This window comes from Canis lupus, chromosome 25 (assembly GCF_003254725.2).
Source record: "Canis lupus dingo isolate Sandy chromosome 25, ASM325472v2, whole genome shotgun sequence".
NCBI classification, from domain to species: Eukaryota; Metazoa; Chordata; class Mammalia; order Carnivora; family Canidae; genus Canis; species Canis lupus.
Window position 1 is genome coordinate 30,852,735 of NC_064267.1, and position 22,840 is coordinate 30,875,574.

At 41.6% G+C, this 22,840-nt stretch overlaps 1 long non-coding RNA gene across 2 annotated transcripts in view; it reads right to left on the minus strand.

Annotated features, from left to right (window-relative positions):
- LOC112670133 (uncharacterized) overlaps window positions 1–22,840 on the minus strand; it is a 40,334-nt gene that overhangs the window by 13,858 nt on the left and 3,636 nt on the right. Inside the window, exons 2-3 of one of the 2 annotated variants that reach the window (XR_003142784.3) lie at window positions 15,132–15,267; window positions 5,477–6,397 (exon numbers count right to left, since the gene is read on the minus strand). This is a non-coding gene — a long non-coding RNA (uncharacterized LOC112670133). Of the gene's footprint in view, window positions 1–5,476; window positions 6,398–15,131; window positions 15,268–22,840 lie in introns of those variants that run through there. The other variant, XR_007405866.1, reaches the window with a different exon arrangement.

Below are 22,840 nucleotides of genomic sequence, written 5' to 3' on the forward strand. Positions count from 1 at the left end.
GTGTGTATAATGGTAACACTTTCTCATCAGACTGAAACATGTAAAGAATTTCTGTGCTTACCAGCATAGAACCACTTTGTATAGGCACAAAGCAGAAACCATTTCCGAGGAGCAGAAGTGTTCATCCTTAATTCCTAGTGCAGCCACTCCTCTGGAATATGTGTGGTAGTACTGTGATCCTTTTTTTTTTTTTTTTTTGATATTATATTACATTGACTCCTTACCACCACTCCACTTCCACTGAGTTTGTTAGTCTCTGTTCTAGACTGCAAAAGTTTCTTACTGAAATTCTATTCTTTGGCATTTTTACATTAACCATTTAATGATCCTGTGAGCCAGTTTCCTCAAAGAGCCTCTTAATGCCAAATCATTCTGCGAGCCAATTATTATTATCTCTCCTGTTTATAAATGCAAATTGCCTCCAACAGAGTTTGTGAAAAATAATTATTCTGTCGTAGGTGGACAGAAAAACTACTCTCTCTGTGCCCACTCTTCGCTCCGTTATTATGTTCTGATCCACACCCTCTTTTCAAAAATAATATATGTACACGACAAAGTAAATAATTAACTCACTGCAGCATCAAGGGGTTGGGATGAGTTTGGGGCTCCTGAATGCTACCATAGGGCATTCTGCAGTTCTTTCTGCAAGAACTATGCATAGAAAGACAAGAACCAAAGTAGAATTTATTCATCCCCTAGAGCTCTGTTCCCACCTATGGTTTTTTTTTTTTTTTTTTTTAAGATTTTATTTATTGATTCATGAGAGACACACACACACACACAGAGAGAGAGAGAGAGAGAGAGCAGAGCCACGGGTAGAGGGAGAAGCAGGCTCCATGCGGGGAGCCCAATGCAGACTCGATCCCAGGACTCCAGGATCACGCCCTGAGCCGAAGCTCAACCACTGAGCCACCCAGGTGTCCTCCACCTACGCTTTCTTAAACCAACTTGTTTGAGTCTAAAATATCCAAGGGCACCTGGGGACTCAGTCAGTTGAGCTTCCGACTCTTGATCTCTGCTTAGATCTTGATCTCAGGGTCATGAGTTCAAGACTCTCATTGAGCTCCACATTAAGCATGGAACCTATAAAAATAAATAAATAAAAAGAAAGAAAGAAAGAAAGAAAGAAAGAAAGAAAGAAAGAAAGAAAGAAAGAAAGAAGAAAAAGAGGAAGAAGAAGAAGTGTCCAGATTTTAAGAACAAACTCTAATGCCCACTCCATTCAGCCCTATGAACAAGGCACTGGTAAGAAAGCTGAAATTGGGGGAGTCCCTGAGTGGCTCAGAGGTTTAGGGCCTGCCTTTGGCCTGGGGCATGATCTTGGAGTCCTGGGATCGAGTCCCATATCAGGCTTTCTCTGTGGAACCTGCTTCTCCCTCTGACTGTGTCTCTACCCCACCCCCTCGAATAAATAAATAAAATATTTAAAAAAAAAGCTAAAATTGAAAGTATAATTATGGTCACATCTACTTCTCCAAGTGAAGCTCTGATCACAATGCAATGAGGATGGGAACTGAAGGAAGAAGAGTGGAAACCTGCCCACTAAGAATGTAAGGTCCAAGAACAACCAGGCAGAGTGTACATTTCTCCTCAGTTCGGCAGAGGTGGGGCCTTACGAGCAAAGGACACCAATGAAAATAAATCCAAAGTTTCTTCCTTTCTATGAACAGAGGTAGAAGTACAAGGAGAGAAGCAGACGTTCTTCCCACCCTCCCCACAGATATATCATGTATGAGTGTAAGTTGAAAAGTAATACTTCCATCTCTAGTCCTACTTCCCTCAAACTAACTACCATTACCATTTTCTTGTGAATTCATTCATTCAACATGTATCTATTGAACATGTATTATATGCCAGGCACCATCTCAGGATCCATTAATAAACAAACCCAGGGATGTTGCCTCATGAAACATCCATTCTAGAGCATCTTCCAGAAATGCTCTGTGTGCAGGCAAACATATGGATCTTTTAAATATCTTTATAAAAGCAGAATACACAGATATTCTGATCGGTTATAGCGGATGCATTTTTATAGTTCTGTGATTAAGCAGTTGGTCAATCCCCAATTATCTTAGATCTCTGAGGTTTTGCCTTTACAGACATCCTACAAAGTTAATTAAGCAAAATCCAGTCTCTTGCCCTTTGGAAAGTTACATTTTGATATCATGTGTTCTACAAAAAGACTTAGAGCTTATTTTAGAGCTTCTAGCATATTTAGGAGCCCATAAACTTATTTCAACAGTGTTGTCACTGCTTAAAATATTTTTGGAACTCTTCAGAGATTGCCTTGGGGTCAATTTATATACAGTACCTCCCCTAAAAAAATCCCGTGTATTGCCACAAATAGTACTAGACCAGACCACGAAAGGTCTTGCTCCAACACGGAAGGTGAGCCTTTTAGCTGAGGGGACAACTTCAGAGATCGGCCCTGTTTGACTCTGGGTGACTGGTGCTGATGCCTTGGCTAGACTCCTCTGTCATCTTGTTGGCCAAACATAAGCTGGGAGAGTTAAACCACTATAAAAAGCCATTCTGCATAAATTCAGTGGAAAAAATTAGGTCAATGGTTTTCAAACTATTAAAAAAAAAACAGTGCAATCCTTTCTTTGGATGGAATCTTACACAGAAGCACACTATGGCAGAACAAAGAAAAGCAGAACAGTACTGGAATGATGTGGGGAGTAGTGTAAAGCCCCAACCACACACACACACACTCACACACACACACACACACGACCTCTCCCTGGTGGCCTCTATGGGACCCTCAAGACTCCCTAGAGCAAGACTTATACAGCACTGAACTGCACATTCTTCTGGGGCAATGGGTATCTTGCCTTCCCATAGCCCTGACACACCGCACCCAGCCAATAAAGGTTTTCCAAGAGCAAAAGGGGATTGGGTAGTAAAAGGGTATGGGGGAGGTGGGTGCAGTGAGATGTCTCCTTAAGCAGCTCAGTTTTTAAAGAAGCCTGCTAAAGATCAATAAAAGGCCAATTATCAAGAATAATTACCACACAGATGTTCATATCTGCCCGAATGATTTCCTAAAGGTGGAAATCCAAAACAAGCAGAATGTTATGAAGTCTGCCAAAAGAAATAGAGGTGTACTAACTCTCTTTGAATTAATCATGGGATGAGTAAGGGACAGGCCCATAGTTGGACAGGATGGGGTAGTGACAACTAATAATAGAACACGAGACAAATACTCAATTTCCATCTTGTTCCCTTCTTCTTCAGCAGAGAGAATAGTCTGTTTAAAAACAAGAAACAAAAAAAAAATAAAAATAAAAACAAGCAACAAAAGGGCACCTGGGTGGCTCAGTGATCGACCTCTACCTTTGGCTCAGGTTGTGATCCCGGGGTCCTGGGATCGAGTCTTGCATCGGGCTCCCTCTCAGGGAGCCTCTCTCTGTGTGTCTCTCATGAATAAATAAAATCTTTTAAAATAACCAATAAATAAATGATATAAATAAAAATAAAACAAGAAAAGTAATGTATATGTGTTTGAGCAGAAATTCATGGGAATCATAGCCAAGGCAGGTGGAATGACCAGGAGAGGCCCTGGCTCGGGAGCCATGGCAGCAGTGGAGGGGACCCATGGAGGAGGACGAATTGGGTCTCTGAGGGGCCTGGGACCCACTATCCACCTTCCCTCAGCAAGTTCTGAATAAATTAAGAAAAAAAAATTGGTCAGGGAATGGCAATTAATTAACACTTGTTTACTACTTAAGGATTGTTCTAAATGTGTTGTATATGCTAACTCATCAAATGCTCCCAACCAACCTATGAAGTGGATTTGATTATTTTCCCCCTTTTATGGAAGAGAAACTAAGGCCCAGCAGGATATAGGAGTTTGGAAACATACACAAACCTTAGTAGCAAAGCTAGCTATTTTAAACCAGTTTCTCTGACTCCAGAGACCAGTCCCTTAACCAATGTGCTATGATAGCTTTGGAAATTGGACTGTCAGAGGGGAGTTTGCTAGTAAAACCCCAAGTTGGAGGATTGAGCTTATATGAACGGGCAAATGAGCTTTGTGTGGGGCTGCCCTGGGGGAAGGGCAGGCCCAGGGCCCAAGGGGTGAGGGTGCCACCTAGGAATGGCATAGCCTGGAGGGGCAGAAGGACACTGCGACTCCCAGAGGCCAGCTCACTGGATAAAAGAAGACAAAGAGCCCGAGCTGAGCCTGCCCTACTTGTTTCTTCCAACCTCTTCAATCTGATTAAGCTCCTCCATGGGATGGATGGAAAGAAAGATAAATAGTAGGGAAAAGCTCCTCCCTCTAACCCCAAGCACATAGGATGCTCTGTAAGGTCAGGGGAGCAGTGGGCCCCAAGTCCAGTAAGAAGCCAAGTTCAAGGCAGTACAAAAACCCAGTGATGAAGCAAAGTGGATGGGCTGACTACCTGCAAATGTCTAAAATCAGGAGCTATCCTGGCATTAAAGAAGCTGCCAAAAATGAAACTGGGGACCCTGGGCAAAGAGTCAGCAACTATGTCACCATTCATTACGTGGCTTCAAACACCTTTATGTGGCAGGTACTCTAGACACTCTGCCCAACCTGCTCTTTACAGCCAGCTTTTTTTTTTTTTTAAGATTTTATTTATTCATGAGCAAACAGAGACAGAGACATAGGCAGAGGGTGAAGCAGGCTCTCTGCAGGGAGACCGATGCAGGACTTGAACCTAAGACCCCGGGAGCACGACCTGAGCCAATGGCAGATGCTCAACTACTGAGCCACCTGGTGCCCCTACAGCCAGCTTTTAAAGCACATAGTATGTTCCTTTTACAGATGAGCAAACTGAGGCACGGCGGGATTTAGGCACCTGTTCCATTTCCCAGCTGTTAAATGCCAGAGCCATATTTTCTCTCTGGTTCTAACAAACCTCACATTCTGGCCCAGAAGAAAGAGAAACTTGTGGCCAGGCAGACATATTCAAATGCTACCCTGAATTACAGCATTGTGCATAATAAAGCTTTTAACAAAATGTTTAGTGTATCTTCTCTGCAAAAGCATATTCGATACCTACATTCAACGATATTTTCTCTTCCCAAAATTAAGACATGGGGTTTCTGAAGCAAGGCAGGATCTTTAGCCAGTGGAGCATCCCTGGACACCCTGGACATCCCTTGCTTGGGGACAGTAGTCCCCAGTTCACAAAGCAAGCATTGTCAGTTTAATACTGTCCCATGCAAATATCAGAAAGGGAGACAGAACATGAGAAACTCCTAACTCTGGGAAACGAACTAGGGGTGGGGGAAGGGGAGGTGGGGGGGGTGGGGGCTACTGGGTGACAGACATTGAGGGGGACACTTGTTGGGATGAGCATTGGGTGTTATTCTATATGTTGGCAAATTGAACACCAATAAAATATAAATTTACAAAAAAAAAAAGTTCAGCATAAGGGATGTAGTCAATAATATTGTAATAACACTGTATGGTAACAGATGGTGATTATATTTATTGTGGTGAGATTGATAATATGCAGAATTGTCAAGTCAATATGTTGTAACCTAAAACAAATACTACATTTTATGATAATTATATTCCAAAATAAATTAAAATAAATAAATTTTGGAAGATAATAAGTCATGGGAATGTAAATGTACAGCATAGGCAATATAGTTAAAGATATTGTAACAAATTTGTATGATGACAGATCCTAGCTAGATTTAGCCTGGTCTTCACCCTATAAAGTATATAAATGTTAAAGCATCATGTTGTACACCAGAAACTAATATGAAAAAAAAAAAACTCTCCCATGTTCAGCTACAGTAAGGAGCCCTCACACTAATTTCATGATCCCATGAGTGAGCTGGTATGACAGATTTGCTGACTTTCTAGAAAGAAACCAATGAGAGACCTAGCACCAATGAAATGTCAACACTCAATCAAGGCACTGCACATTATTATTCCTTTGGCAGTCACTACTAGCCTCGCAGCTGGAAGCCTCCTTTCGAACTCACATCTTGAAATCCTCCAGATATTACTTCCAGAAAAAGTTCCTCCTAGAATTCATCTCAAGAACACTCTTCCTCAGTACTTGCAAAAATGGCAGCTTGAGTTAATACCCTTGCGCCCCCCCTCTGTTGGCTGGTAATTGGGAGTTTCTGATTTGATCACTGCTTGTTGCCTCTGGGAAGGACAAGACAGGTCCTGTGACATTATGATTAAATACTTAGTAAGGGGAAAAAAAAACCCTCCTCTCCAGGCTGAGTTCCCTGTGGCCACCCAGGAATACTGAGTTATGAGAAGAATTCACAGCCACATTTGGAAGAGACATCTTCAAGTTGTAGCAGCAGGTGTAAACTTAGAGGAGAAAATGCTGGAATGAAGCAGGACAGATTCTTGTGCCTCAGGCGCAAGGTCCCTGTTCAGTGTTTGGACAGCAGTCACCTGAGAAACAATCAAGAGAAATGAAAATCACGCTGACTGGCAAGCAACACTTTCCCATGGGCTTGGGGTTAACAGCTGTCCAGACAGGCAATAGAGCCCTCAGCCTTGACCTTCAGAGGCCTCCCTTTGGGTATGGCAAGAAATCTATGAGGCCAGGGTGACCTCTTCAAACTTCTCACCACGGTCCAGTACCCTAGGCTCCAAATGCCCTGCCAGGTAACCCAGAAATTGCTTCCCAAGTCTGCCCTATCCTCTCCCCACATCTCCCCACCTCAGGCCAGGGAGTGGCCAAGGGGCTGCTTTCCAGGGCTGTGGGCAGAGCCTGGACCTGTGGCCCCCAGAGTCCAGACACGGGCACATAGAGGAGTTGGGGAGTGGGAAGGCAGATGGGAACCTCAGGCCAGGGGTCACCTCTCCAGCACAGGTTGTGCCATTTGAAGCTGCTTTCTAGGTCATTCTAAATGTATATTTGCCCTAGCAGGAGGAAGAACATAGAGTCAAATCTCCTAATTCACAGCAGTTATGTTTGATAAAGTCATCACAAATCCTGAAATAGAGAACTCTGAATCATTGCCCCTAAGGAAGATACAGGGTCATATTCCTGTGAAACTTTGAGCACAACTTTTTGTCAACTCACCAGTACATAACCTTGTTAAAGTGCGTTTCTGTTTGAAGACACCTTAGTGAATATGTATTGTTGACTCATCAACAATTGAACTCATGGCCAACAGCATGAAAACTCATACCTGATGGAAGCGTCTCTAACACAGATGTTTTCTCTGGAAGGCGTCACAGCCTTCTCACCCTTGGGAACACCAGATAGCACTTCAGCACTACTTTTGGAGGTGATTTTAAACAGCAAAATCCCCCCAAAAAGCACAAAAGTGCAAAAAAAGTGACACTAGCTAAGCAAAAAGGACATTTGTTTAATACGAGAGCTGAAATAAGGAAGGCAGTGTTGCTTTTTTCGACCTCAGCTGGGAACCTACCAATGATCATAAAAATGCCACAAGTATTGATCTGGGAGCTATAAATAAATTTTAGCAAGTAGACAATTTTGCAAATACAGAATCTGGGAATAGCGAGGAGGACTGGATTTGATTTAAGATGCTGGCATTTGGGCCTCCACTGACACTCTTGCCTTGATCAGAAATGTCAAGAGTAGGCCTATGTCAAGCTGGGCCTGTCGACAAGAAATAGATTCCTCCATCAGTCCACTCGTGCAACTTTAAAATAGTGTGTCTGCAAAGAAAAAACAACATGACAGATGGTTTGAGTTTCAGACTTCATCAGAGAAAGGGCTGAGTGGACTCCTGGGGCCGGAGCAGAGCAATCGGCAGTGAATGGCAGCCAATACGTGGATAAGCCTGATCTTGACCTACGTGAATCGAAGACCACCAGGATGACTACTGGTGTGCTTGGAAACATCAAGAAAATCATCTCCATCTTTCTTGATGGCTCCATGTTCTCAGTCTCCTACTTTGTTCCTTGCCATGGCTGGAGCCTAAGACTTTGTGAGGCCTCAGTGCCCCAGCTCAGTCATCCTCGCCCTGCATAGCCTCACAAAACTGTGTGCTTCAGAAACAATCATTGCTCCCCCTTATGACATGCTCCCCATGTGCCAGGCAGTATGCTAACTGCTTTGCATGCACTACTTCTATTGCTCACAGCAATATTACAGATGGTAGTTCTAACGCACATCTTACCCATCAGAGAACAGAGGTCCAGAGAAATAAAGTAACCTGCCCGGGGTCAAGCAGCTAGAGAATCAGAACTGTAGAGCGATGCTGATTGATTGATTGATTGATTGATTGGGTTCCAATTTTATTCAGGCCCTCAACATACCTGTCCCAGATCAGCATCACTTGCTTCCACTGCTGTTCCAAACCTTGGACATTCTTTGGATTCCAAACCAACCCCTTCCTCACATCCCACACAGAAGTCCTCAATCCTTATTTCAACAGCAGAGATGAGAAGGCAGGCACTGTTTTTATTGTACCTCCAATCCAGCAAATGTATCTAAACTATACCAGGAATACAATGATATCAACCGCCATGTATCAATCCCCAGGAACTTTGCAAGTTATGCTTTATTATCTTTAGAAAAAACCCTGCTGGGGAATTCATAGTATGTTTTATGACTTACTGCGACAAGCTCCCCACATGATTTTTTTCCTTTTTCAAAAGCTTTTGATGAGCCTTAACTGTTTAATCTACCGGAAATTTTCAGTACCATAGAATTAGTTTGTCATGTTCTAAGAAAAAAAAATCACTGGGATTTTTTTTTATTAAAATGGCATTTAGTTCATAAATTAATATCTTTGCTAGGGGCCTTTCCTCCTGAGCAGGGACACACCTAAACCCAGCTAAGGCTGGGGATGGAAGGCAGGATTGGGCAAAGGTTCATACATCTCTCAGTGGGGACATGTAGAGGGGACATCCTTCCAAGGGCTCAACCATACCAGCCCCACAGAGGGAGGGAGGAACAGCACAAAGTCACTGAGACCAGAACAGGGGAGCCCTCAACCCTGCTGGGCTCTATTTAGTTCTTTCATAGCTAGAATTTTCTGTTATTCATTCAGAGCGTGAGTTCCATAATCAATGTCCACTGTTGGACACTGAGGTTATTTCTGATTTTTGGCTTTTATAAAACACTTCTATAAACAACCTCATGGCTAATTCTTTGCACATACCCACAATTAGTTCGTGGAGATAATAAATAGAAGTGAAGCTTCTGGTTGAAAGCTCATGCCTATTTTTAAGTCTTTGATACAGATGGCCACATTGCCATCTGAAAAGTGTCAATTTACCTTTCTGCCAGCAGCATTCCCAAACACAGATGTCCCAATGCTCTCACACCACTCATGCCACTGTTATCATCCCATTGTCTTCTTTTTCAATGTGATAGACCCGAATGGCCTTTTGCTATGTAAGTAGTGGTTTGATTCCTAGGAAGGTGAAACATTCCTTCATAAATTCATTGACAATCTGTATATCTTCATTTCTTTGTACATCCTGTGTCTCTTTTTCCACTGTAGTGTTAGCCTTTTCTTATTAAGCTGTAAGGACTCTATATACCAAGAAATTCAACTCTCTTTTTTTTTTTTTTTAAATTCATGAGAGATAGAGAGGCAGAGACACAGGCAGAAGGAGAAACGGCTCACTGAAGGGAGCCCGATGTGGGACTCGATCCCAGAACTCCGGAATCATGCCCTGAGCTGGAGGCAGACCCGAAATTCAACTTTTATTACCTATGTTGCAAATGCTTTCTGAGTGTTTTGCTTGTCTTAAATTGTGTTCATGTTGTGTTTTTATATGACAGGCTTTTATTTTGCTTCACTTTTTAAAAACATTTTAACCAGTCAAATGTTACCATTTTCCTATGATTTCTGATTTAGGTTACATTTTTTTAAAGATTTATTTATTTATTCATGAGAGACACACACACAGAGAGAGAGAGAGAGAGAGAGAGAGAGGGGACAGGCAGAGGGAGAAGCAGGCTCCCGGCAGGGAGCCCCATGCAGAACTCGATCCTGGATCCCAGGATCACGACCTGAGCTGAAGGCAGGTGCCCAACCACTGAGCCACCCAGGTGTCCCGATTTAGGTTACATTTAGAGAGACTTTTGCCACAACATGATTTTCACCTGCGTTTTCTTCTCAATCTTTCCAGTTTTATAAGTTATATTTAACTCTTCCTTCAATTTGGAATTTATTTTGGTTTATGATATAAGGTCAGGTCTAAATCTATTTTTTTAAATAGTTATCTAATTCCAACAAATTCCAATGACTAACCTTCAGTTCTCATCACTGCTTCTATAAACCGACATGGAATAAAGAAGGTAGGCATTTAGTCCCCCAGAATTTTGGTAGATACATCTTTTCTCTTATGCCCAGAAATCTTTGAATTTTATTCATTCTGGTGTCAATGTAAATAGTAAGTCAAGAAGCCACTTCATTGGGATCCTGGCTGGCTCAGTTCATAGAGCATGCAACTCTTGATCTTAGGGTTGTGAGTTTGAGCTGCACACTGGGTGTAGAGATTACTTAAAAATAAAATCTTAAAAAAAAAGAAGCCATTTCATTTATTTTCCATTTCCAAGTGTACTCAATGCTCTCATCCACCCAAATGCAATAGATAAGCAAATTCAGTGTATTCCAGAGGTATGAGATATTCAAAATATCTCATCAATTTTCTCACCATATTATAATTTTATATTTTAAACTGACTTTTCTATCAATTCAATATCCTATACCTGTAGAGAAGTCATGGTACTACAAAATGAATCTTTTTAGATGCCTCTACTCTAAGTTACAAAATATGAGTCATAGCAACCTTCAATCCCATCTTCTGGTTTAGCCCAAATAGAGGGTCTCATGGGCCTGGGTCTTGAGTCTGCTCCTCAGCAGGCAGAGCCAGGACATCATGTTCATGAGTACCACTAAAACTGGAGTAGGGCCAACCCTAGACAACCATCAATCACACCTTTCAAAAGCTCTGTATTTCCTCCCAGTCTCAGAATTTAAAAAGCAGAAGCAAATTCAGAATTAGATATGACTCCTTGCAGCAGCTTCCAAAACAAGCACCCATCCTTTTATTTGGCTGGATACCCTACATGTAGGTGGGTTTCAAGACTACATACTTCTAGCACAGCCATGGAGTATGGTTGGCACTTCACATTTCTCAAAGGAGTAAGTAGACAAAAATGGAGAGAAAGAAGAGGAAAATAATTCATGGCTTCTTTTTTTACTAGGCCAGCAGCAAGTCTAAAAGAGTATTTCTCTGAACTAAAAGTCATTTGGGAGATTTTGCCCACTAAAGGGTTAAATTGTAGTTTTCTTTGGTGGGGGAGAGGCACCCATCAACAAGAGAAACTAACTTCTCCCTCATAAAGTACTATTTGAAATAGCTGTGACTATCTGAAAATTTTAGTACTGTGAATTGTGGCCCTTCTGGTTCTCAAGCTATTTCTGAGGACTCCTTATTCCTTTCAGTGTCTCTTCCAATTAAATTCCATTTTCAAAATTTCAGAGATTCTCTTTATCTTCTTCTTGATCCCTGAGTCCCTGGTACCTAAAGCCAAATTCAGTGCACGCTCTGTCCAATGCCACAGTCTCCACTCTGACTTATAAACAGGGTGCTATGATCTGAATGTTTGAGTTCCCCCCACATTCATATGATGAAAACCTAACACTCAAAGTGAGGGTATTAGGAGGTAAGGCTTTCGGGAGGCATTAGGTCATGAGGGTGGAGCCCTCATAAAAGAGATCAGTGCCTCTACTTATACTCTATAAAAGAGACCCCAGAGGAATCTCTCCCTGTTCCCACCATGTGAGGACATAGCAAGAAGTCAGCATCATCTCGAAGGTGGTCCTCTTCAGAACTTCCAGCCTTCACAACTTTCTCTTGTTTATAAGCCACCTGTCTGTAGTATTTTGTTATAGCAAGCTGGACAGACTATATGACATAAAGCATCTGCCATTTAGAAAAAAAACACTCTACAAATGGATGACCAGAAGCCCAGTCAGTCCCCTGCTCTTCATTCTAGAGAGGCATGTAGTAGAGTGTTTGACCTCATGGATTTTGGTACCAGACTGCCTAGATTCTAATCCTAGCTCTGCCTCTTACTAGCAATGAAAACTCCATTCTGTGCCTTAGTTTCCTCATTCGTAAAATGAGAGTGACAATAGCATCTATTTAGCAGGGCTATTGTAGGGTTTACATGAGCCAAAATATATTTACAGCTTAGACACATAGGTGGCCTGAAACAGAAAAGGCACTACATGAGTGTTAGCTGTCTTTCCAGATATATCTCTAAGTAGATAACAAATACCAAGGTTGTCTAAGCTATATGCTCTTTCTGTCCCAAGTGCAACCAAGCCTGTGCTTGAGGATCTATTATCTATATCATGACCCTCTAGAAATCCCTGTCCCGATACATGAGGTTATTCTGGGGTTTGTGAGGGACACATGGAGAAGACTTTAAAAAGCACCATGGTGGCTGCAGAGTGAGCCAGGGGAATGCCCCTTACCTATGCATACATTTAGGGCACAAAGGATGTTCAATGACTCAGGGAAGCCACGATGATACTGGGCTTTTCAGCAAATATTGCACCTAAAAAGTGTTTCTGAGGACAAGGAAATGCAAATAAAATAAAATAAATAATAAAAATAAAAATAAAACAACAACAACAACAAAAAACCCTCAAACTCTGAGTTTGAGTCCTAGGATAGACAATACTAGCACATTGGAAATACAAGCATTTATTTTTCAACATTTCTGGACTGCAGTAGTACCCCTTAAATCCTTCTTTCTGGATACCCAGGTTAAGGAACTGTCAGCCGGTTTAAGGGGCAGGATAAAGAGGAATAAAGAGATGAGAGCAATAAATGCCAAGCCATATCCAACCTTCAAACCCTACACCCTGGAGATTTTTTGAGCTGAGTCCACTGTGGCCTTTGAATTGAATCCCTGTTTTCTGCAGGGCCAGAGCTCACCTGCTGCAGTATGGAAATGGCCTTCAGAAGGTGACTGGCCAGACTGACTCTGCTCCAGCTCTAGAACTGATTGCCCATCGCCAACTACACAACTTTATCCTTTAAGAACTTCCCCCACCATATGTGCTTGCTCTCTTCCAATGAGAATTCAGCACAGACAAGATCATCTGGTCCCACACTAGCAGGATCTGAAAGAACAAGGCAAAGCCCTATGCAGATGCCCCAGTCCCCCAGCAGTGTAAGGTTAGGATTCTGAGGAGGGGGATGCCTGGGTGGCTCAATGGTTGAGCATCTACCTTTGGCTCAGGTCGTAATCCCAGGGTCATGGGATTGAGTCCTGCATCAGGCTCCTCGCAGGGAGCCTGCTTCTCCCCCTGACCTGTCTCTGCCTCTCTCTCTCTCTCTCTGTGTCTCTCATGAATAAATAAAGAAATTAAAAAAAAAAAAAAAGGATTCTGAGGAGGGGAGTCAGGATCCAAAAATCTGGCATCTTATTTTTACCCACAACTATTCCTGCTGGGTTTCTAAGCCATTTAGGCAAGAAGAGCAAGGCCAGGCAAGTGACAACTAATCATTACTAACAAGGATTTGGCCCAAATCCCTCTCTGGTCTCCTGCCAAATCAATTATGTCACTCCCCGCTTGAAACCCTCCAACAACTTCTCATGGCTCTCAAGGAAAAATCCAGAATCTTAAAAAGTCCCTGGCTGAGCAGGCCTCTCTTTCACTTCCCCTCACTGCTCTCCTTTCACTCTGCCTTACAGCTTCTTGACTTACCTGCTTCCTGCACCTGGATCTGGAAGGTTCTTCCCTGTCCACTCAGTCTCTTTCTACTCATCCTTTGGATCTCAGTTTAAGCACCACTAGATCCACGACTAAGTCAGATCCTCTTTGTAGAGCTTTGCAGTATCCCATACTTTTTGGTAGCACTTATTAAATAATAATTACATAACTAATTTGTAATTATTTGGCCAATATCTGTCTCTTTGACTGGACTGAATTCCATGTGGGTGGGGACCATTTCTGCCAGAATTCCAGTGGCATCCATGTGGCTGGTGCAGTGCCTGGCACGTAGCAATAACTCAAAATATCTGTTAACCAGAAGAATAAATTAAGTGGGGTTGCAGTTTTAACACTAACCAAAGAATTTCTAATTTCTTTTTCATTATGGCTTTAAAATTTTCTCACCTTATTGCAAATGACAGCCTCAGTTCCCTTAAATGGCATTTTCTTAAGCCTTCCCTAACCAGGATCATATAAACAAGCATCAGAATACCTGCCTAGCCAAGCCATGTTATTTTATTCCTCTTTGTCATTCTTAAACCACATTTTCTGTTCCAATCCCCATAAATCAATCTGCCCTACTCTTCCCACAAGACATCAGCCTTGACCTTTGCATTACTGCTATTTTTTTTTCCTAGAAAGCTCTTTGCTCTTAAAAGAAAACTGAATGCCATCAAATACTCTCCATGCCATACCATCTTTCCCTTTGTACAGCGAAAGTACTGCAGAAAATGTCTTTATTGGTAAGCCCTAGATCCAGGTCCCAGGTCAGATAAAACCACACTCTAAGGCCTTAGTATGTAAGCAAACCTCACCCCTAAATTAGATGATCTCTAATAGCAATTCCAGCATTAATGTTCTACAATTCCATGATTATATGATTACTTACAGAGGAGATTGGCGAAGAGTTCAATAATCCTTTAGAGCTGAACAAACTTAGATTCTAGCTCAGGCAGTCACTGACCAGTTCTGTGATCTTGACCAATTCCTTAATCTCTCAAAGCCTGGGTAACTTCTTATGTGATAAGATGGAAGTCACTGGGGGGAATGAAATGAACTGATGCCTGTAAATGTCTACAACATTTCCTAATCCTCAAAACCATAGTTGCTGTGGATGTCATCAGTATCATCATTTTCCTGAGCCATCTTCATTTATAGAATTGAATCCCCTCAGCCTAGCCCGTGGAGGCTCCTGCGTAACTCATCCTAATTCAGCAAATACCTCCAGAATGATGATGGAGATGGGCTGCACTAAAAAGGAGGAGGGGGGAAAATAAGTAAACTTGTAGGAGTGTGTCCTTAAGGATTCATCCATTTTAGAAATTATCTCATGAAATTTATTTAAACACAACTGTATTAGTCATGGTTCTCCAGGGAAACAGGCCAATAGGACCTACATATATAAAGATTTACTATATTTATTATAAAGAGATTCATTATGAGGTATGACTCACACAGTTATGGAGTCTGAGAAGTCCCATAGTCTGCCATCCACAAGCCTGAGACCCAGGAAGGTTGGTGGTGTTGTTCATAGGTCCAAGTACCAGAGGTCCAAGGTGGAAATTGTATACCCAGCCTGGATCTGAAGACCTGAGCACCAGGGGAATAGACACAGGAGAAGATCAATGTCCCAGATCAAGCAATCAGGCAGAAAGAGTGAATTCAAACTTCCTCTGCCTTTTTATTCTATTCAGGCCCTCAACAGATCGGATAATGCCCACCTGCACTGGTAAGGACCATCTGCTTTACTCAGTTCACCAAATGCTAATCTCTTCCAGAAACACCCTCACAGACACTCCATGACACAATGTTTAACCAGATATCTGGGCAGCCCATGACCCACTCAAGTGGACAAATAAAATTAACCATCACACAACAGTTATAAACATTTGATTATGTTTTTAAATTTCCTATTAGGATATGTATTTTCTGATACATAAATTTGGACTCATTTTTTTCAACCACTTAGTATTCATGTCATGTAGACAGAGTTTATGAGAAATCAACACAGGCACGCTGCGTTGACAAAGTAGAGCTCATAGAAATAACTTGAATTGTTGAAATATACTACTACTAGCTAGCTGCTCCATCTCTAGGCTCATTACCCATTATAATCTACCTACACATCCTCATTGCATTAGTTTGCTAGGGCTGCTATAACAAATTACCACAAACTTGGAGACTTAGAATAATAGGAATTTATTCTGTCACAGTTCTGGAGGTTAGAAGTCCAAAATTAATGTGTGGGCAAGGTTGATTCCTTCTGGAGGCTTTGGGGGAGAATCTGTTTCATGACTTTTTGCTAGATTCTAGTAATTGCAAGATATTCCCCGGTTTATAGCTGCATCACCCAATATCTGCTTCCATCTTCATGTGGCATTCTCTGTATCTCTCAGTGTCTCCTTCTTTCTTGTCTCTTATAAGGAGTCTTGTCATTGGATTCAGGTTCCAAACTAATCCAGGATGATCTCACCTCAAGATCCTTAACTTAATAACATCTGCAAATATCTTTATTCCAAATAAGATGGTTATACTTTGAAGTTCTGGGTGGACATATCCTTTGGGGGGATACCATTCAACCTACTATACCCACCAAATGATTCTTCTCAAGGATGATTTGGCAAATCTTCATTAGCAATGCATAACTTATTAATTTAATTTAGACTCATTAGCCCAGTTTTCAGTGCCCCCTGCAATCTCCTCAGCCTGCATTTCAGTCTTATGTCTCCTTTCCCTCTACCTCAAGTTGACATTTCTACCAGAATTTTCTACTCAGTACCAAGCTACAATTTTCTCTCCCATATCCACACTTAGAAATCCTTCTCTTATTTTTCTCATCCGTTTGACACATCTTCAACCTCAACTCTCCAAAAAGTCTTCTCTGATGATGTCTGCATGAAGGATAAGCATTTATCGTTTGTATCTTCCATTTGAGGGACACTTGCACTGCATTTTGACATCTTTTATGCTAATATTTGAGCAATTACTTGAATTATGTTATTTAACTTTCTGTATTTCTTTGTCTCCCATAGTTTAAGTTCTTTAAGGTAGAATAACTTTTTTCTTAAATTCCTTGCATCCCTTCCCCACAGGAACCTTTGTTACTTCAACTTAGAGAGTATGTTAGTCAGAGTTCCCCAAAGACGCAGAGCCAATACAATGTGTGTGTGTGTGTGTGTGTGTGTGTACATGTGTATGTGTGTTTACAGAGAGAATTTATTGAGGCTGAGAAGTCACAATATCTGCAGCAGGCAAGGCAAGCTGGAGAAGAATTGATATTTCAGTTTGAGTCTAAAGGCTGGAAAAGGCTAAAATCCCAGTTCAAGCACTCAGGAAGAAGGAGTCCCCTCCTACTCAGCCCTTTTGTTCTATTCAAGTCTTCAACTAATTGGATATGGCCCACCCACACTGGGGAGAGCAATCTGCTTTACTCAGTCTACCAATTCAAATGTAAATCTCATCCAAAAACACCCTCACAGGCAGACCCAGAATCATGTTTGACCAAATATCTGTGCATTCCATGGCCCAAATTGACACATAAAATTAACCATCATGGGGAGATACACAAGAGTAGCAATTAGCCCCAACTCTGTGGATGAGCATTGAACCACTGATCCCTAAAATCAGAGACTCAGCAACTTGGAATCATTAAATCTTTCTGCAGGTTCTCTCCAGCTACAGTTTGAGTGAGACATTTTTCCAGGATCTTCTTTTTGTAATTAAAGGCAGTGTTCTTCTTCTAGTGGCTCCTGACACAGGAGCAATGAAATAAAGCAATATTTATTAGCAAACCAAATAATAATGTAAATACCAGTTGGCCTCTAATCTTCTCAACCCACATCCCACATTCAATCAGTTCTGACAATTTATGTTTGACAGAAGCTGAGAAACCAAGCTCGTCACTTCCAAGAAGAATGTCTTAAGATTCCCTTGAGAATCATTACATGTACACTGACATACTATATCTGAAAGGTCACTTAATACATACCTAAAACCCTGTACTTTGCACATAGCACATAATAAATATTGAATCAATGAATGCAGAATATCCAATTTTACTTTTATACTCACGCTACTAAAATACTTTTCTTCTGTGAATGTGATATTGTATTTCACTTCATCATTTGGGGAGATTTATAAAAGAGAATAACACTTTGATGCTGTGATTAATACTATGAATGAAAGTGCACTAAAAATAAAATAAACTTTTACAGTCCAATAACTTATCTTCCACTGCCTACACTTCTAAACTATACACATAATGTCTTCTCGAACACCATCATTTTTTATACCTGGCTTGAAAAGGTTTTCCTGTGACATCCCCCAGTGCTTTTGATTCCCATTTATTTTAGGATAATGTTACCCTGTATCTGTACCTATGAATCTCCAGCAATAATTTAATTCATTTTAAGTGTATTTCTTATTCATCCATGACATGCTGAGCACTGGGCTATACTCACAGTCTTATTAAGTAAGAGTATGCCGGCATAGGTATATCTGTCAATGTCCAGCCAGGAAAATATGCATCACTCTACATAATCCAAAGAGGGCCTGGGTGGCTCAGTGGTTCAGCATCTTGCCTCTGGCTCAGGTCATGATCGGGGTCTTGGGATCAAGTTTTGCCTCAGGCTCCCCATAGGGAGCCTGCTTCTCCCTCTGCTTGTGTCTTTGCCTCTGTGTGTGTGTGTCTCATGAGTAAATAAATAAAATCTTTTTAAAAAGAAATAAATAATAATTCAAAGAGAAATCTAATGCAGGGAGCTAGCTTTAAATGTGCTATAGTGGCTGCAAAGGCAAAAGAAAAAAGACTGTGGGGAAAGGCTAGGAGAGCAAAAGAAAAAAGAATTATTACCCAAATATCAGAGAGCTGGCCTTAAAACCTCAGGCCCACACTTGGCTCTCAGCTACTTGAGACATGGCCACTGCTGTGAGAGGAAACATGCTGCTGGCTCAGGTCGCCAGGAGCCCGCACACCCACCAATATGACTGAAAAACACTTCTGCTGTGGAGCACGCAGATGCCTACAGTTCCTCAGCCACCTGCCAATGCAGCTGCCACTGCCCCCATGGGTCTCCTGTGTTCCTGCGTGGTTGGCTGGGCATGCCAGGGATGCAAGGCTTTGACCACCAACGAACACAAATCTGCTGATGTTCATGCAATGTGCTGTGCTGAAACTTGCCAGATTTAGCAAAAAACAGTACAGGGTGCCCAGTTAAATTTGAATTTTAGATGAACAAGAAATAATATTTTTGAGTATCAGTATGTGTCAGGAATAACAAAGCCCTTTATCTCTGACTCAAGGGATTTGATTCTTCTGCCAGATTCCACAAAACAGTAGCAGGCAAAGTTCTCAGCTTGGAAGGAGGGTAAAAATCAAATCCCAGACCTGACCTTGAGGAGCCCTCAGGACTTGGCCAACCAGATATCCAATTCTGATCTCCAGATTCAAACATGCAAACATAAGTTTCTGAAGCTTAATAATCGGCATCCTCCCACCTCTGGTTGTCCAATTCTCTTGCAGGGAGGAATGTGGTATAAAGGCTTGAACATACAGCCTATGTGAACACATGTCCAGGCATGCCATCAACTCCAGAAAAAAATCTACTTAAATAAATTGAAGGGGTACCTGGGTGGCTCAGTCGATTAAGCACCTGCCTTCAGCTCAGGTCATGATCCCAGGGCCCCAGGATGGAGCCCCACATCGGGCTCCCTGCTCAGCCGGAAGTCTCCTCCCTCTCTTTCTGCCCCTCCCCGCTGCTCTCTCTGTCTCTAATAAATAAAAAACCTTAAAATAAATTTTAAAATAAATTTTAAATTTGAATGAGTTAATTGCTTGAGTCTCTCACTTTCAAATGATTACTATTCCATGGTTCAAACATTCTTAGTTTGCAAGCTCTTTAGCCTGGTTTTCAGTGACCTCCACCATTTGACTTCAAGCTCCCAACAGAGGGTTAGATCATTTGACTCAAGTCCAAGTACAGTCAGTACATCTTAACTGAGCTCAGCATGTGCTAGAAAATATTAAGTAGCACACAGAATACTTGACCACAAGTAGAAGAAATCAACTCTACCAAACTTGAAATGTATTGAAAGACTATTAACAAGCTGAGAAGATTGGCCTTCAAGATGGCCTTTTGGGGGTTCAGTAGATATCACCTCTATTTATGATGTGAATTTTGAGATTGGGACTCAAAAGTCTAGAATCCAGTCACAGTTCAACTATATATAGCTGTGCGGTCATTTAGCTTCTCTAAAGTTCTTCATCTGGAAAATGTAACTCCTGGTCTCCTCATCTCTCAAGATTGTTAGGAAGGTCTCATGCGGCAGAAAATAGCTTACATCACTCAGTGCCTGAGTGTGCCTCCTCCAAGGGGCCCAAAGACGGTCAGCATAGGTCCCTACAATGGCAGCTCTGAATTATCCAAGGCCCAAAGCTGGCATTTGCAATGTTGCAAGAAGTATTTGCACGTTATGGTGAAGAACAAAATTCTCTTCAAGATAGAACTTCTCTTTGTTCTGGAAGAGACCACTTTGTGAGCCCTGTTAAGCTATGGAGATGTTTTCTGCAGATGCAGGAAATAATTCACATGGAGGTGATCTAGGCTCAGGGTTAAGTGTTCTATTTAGTAAGTTCACTTAGGTTCTTTGGGAGCCTAATCATGCTTGCATCTATGAAATCTACAAAAGTTATCCTTAAATTTTTATTTTGACTCTCAAATCCTTAAATAAAAAATTTTTTTTTGCTCTTGAGGGATGTGTGTGTCATCTTTTTCCAGGTATTTGCTTATCAGCAGTGCAGCCCTGGGAAGACTTGGTCTCCTCAGGAGATATGGACACACCAGGGCCAGGCCTGCGAGGATCATAGCATAGCTTGGCTAGAGTTATGCTGGGGGGAAACAGAGGAGGTGCTCCTCCTTGCACAGGCCAGAGTGTGAGGGAGTCCATGGTAGTCACAAACAGAGACAGGGCTTCCCAGCAAAAGAAGTGAGGCAGCAGTGCAGCAGCCACATAAGGAGCCAGAGCAGTGAGATACTGGTTCTAGATACTTGGAATCAGTGCTCTGAAAAACCCTGAGACTCGAGCTTGGACAGGTCTAGCACCAAAGTCTGTGCTCCTAAGCATTGTGCTCAACTGCATCTAGAGTGAGTCACTCCTGCAAGGCTCCAGGGATACCACAGTAAGGTGGACTCACAAAACTTGGCCAAAGACTGGTCAAGTCAATCAAAGAGGGAAATCGGGAGAAGCCGTCACAACTGAAAGGAAAAACCTCAGACACTGAGTTCCCATGGAGTCAGGGCTCTGAGAGCCAGGAGTTGAACACAAAGCAGAAGACAAAAGCAAGCATGCAGTTATTCTGGGAAATTACATGGACCAGCCATTGTCCTGAGCCATTCAATGTGCTGCCCTCTCTCTGTGTTGGGATGGACTGAGACTTTCCTGGTTTGGCAAGTATAGGCCTTGTGATGATTCATTTTATGTGTCAATTTGACCGAATCCGGGGGTGCTCTGTTATATGGCTAAACATTATTCTGGGTTATGTCTCTGAGGGTGTTTCCAGAAAAGATTAGCATTTGAATTGGTAAACTGATTAAAGAAGATTGCCCTCCCCCATGTGGGCAGGCCTCTCTCAATCCATTGAAGGCCCAAATAGAACAAAAAGGCAGAACAGAGAATTCATTCCCTCCCCCGACTGCTCAAACTGGACATAGATCTCCTCCTGGGCCGCACTTGGGACTTATACCAACAGTTCCCCTGGTTCTCAGGCCTTCAGAATCAGACTCACATACACCACCAACTCTCCTGGGTCTCCAGCTTGCAGACAGCAGATTATGGGACTTCTCAATCTCCGTACTGACATGAGCCAATTCTTCATAGTAAATCTCTCCCTTCTCTCTCTGCGTGTGTGTACCTCCATCCTATCAGTTCTATTTTTTTCTGGAAAACCCTCATACAAATCTACAAATAATTTGGATCATTCTTAAAGTTGGAGGTGCTTCCATGGGCCTTGATCTCGAAGCTGGGCAGAGATCCTATTGATTGAATGGGCCTGGGTGTAACAGAACCTGACCCCTCTCATGCTTCTATTTCTGAACAGATTTTACTACTTCTGTAGGCCAACAAGCCTTTATCCTTTTAAAATTCATATGTAAGTACATGGAAATAGACAGGGGAGTATAAATTAGTATACCTTAAAGAATGATTTGGCAAATCTATATCAACATTTAAAATGTGCTTCAGGCCAAACAATTCCACTTCTATGCATTTGTTCTACAAAGTCATACTAGCACATGAAGCTGTATCTACAGAGATGCTTATTGAAACACATTTTTATATAACAGTTTACTGTTAAAATGTGTATCACTATTTGCAATAGAGAACAACCTTCTAATCTATTAATAGGAGACCAGTTAAAAATTATGATACATCTATCCTATAAATGATATGTAACTATTTTTTAAAATGAGATACCCCTGCATTATGAAAAGATAGGTAGTGTGTATTAAATGGAAAAAAACTTAATTTCAAAAAAGTATATATAAAATGATCCTACTTCTGTTTTAAAAAAGGATATATTACAATTTTTTTTTAAGAAAAGTACTTAAAAACAGTTCCACTACCACCAGGATCCTTCATCTTGCTCTTTTGTGACCACAATGTGTCTCGATTGTTACCCACCCCATCCCTAACCCCTGACAACCAGTAATCTGTTCTCTGTCTCTATAATTTTGTCATTTTAAGAATGTTACAGAGATGGAAGCATAGAGTAGGGAACATTTGGGGATTAGCCTTTATTCCCTCAGCAGAACTCCATTGAGTTTCTTCCAAGTTGCTATGTGCATCAAGAATTTATTCCTTTTTCTTGTTGAGGAATATGGATGGAGGTACCACAGTTTGTTTAGCCACCTGGAAGGATGGCTGGATTCTTTCCAGTTTGGCAGTATTATGAATAAAATTGCTATGAACATTCATGTGATTATAAAGGGCAGCGAAGAGATCTTCATGGTGATGAATTCTTCAGTATCTTGACTGGAAGTCATGGATACAAAATCTCCACATGTGATACAAATGCACAGTATGAAATGAGTACAAGCAAAACTGGGAAAATCTAAGGTTCATGTATTTTATCAATGTCAATATGCAAGTTATGATATTGTACCATAGT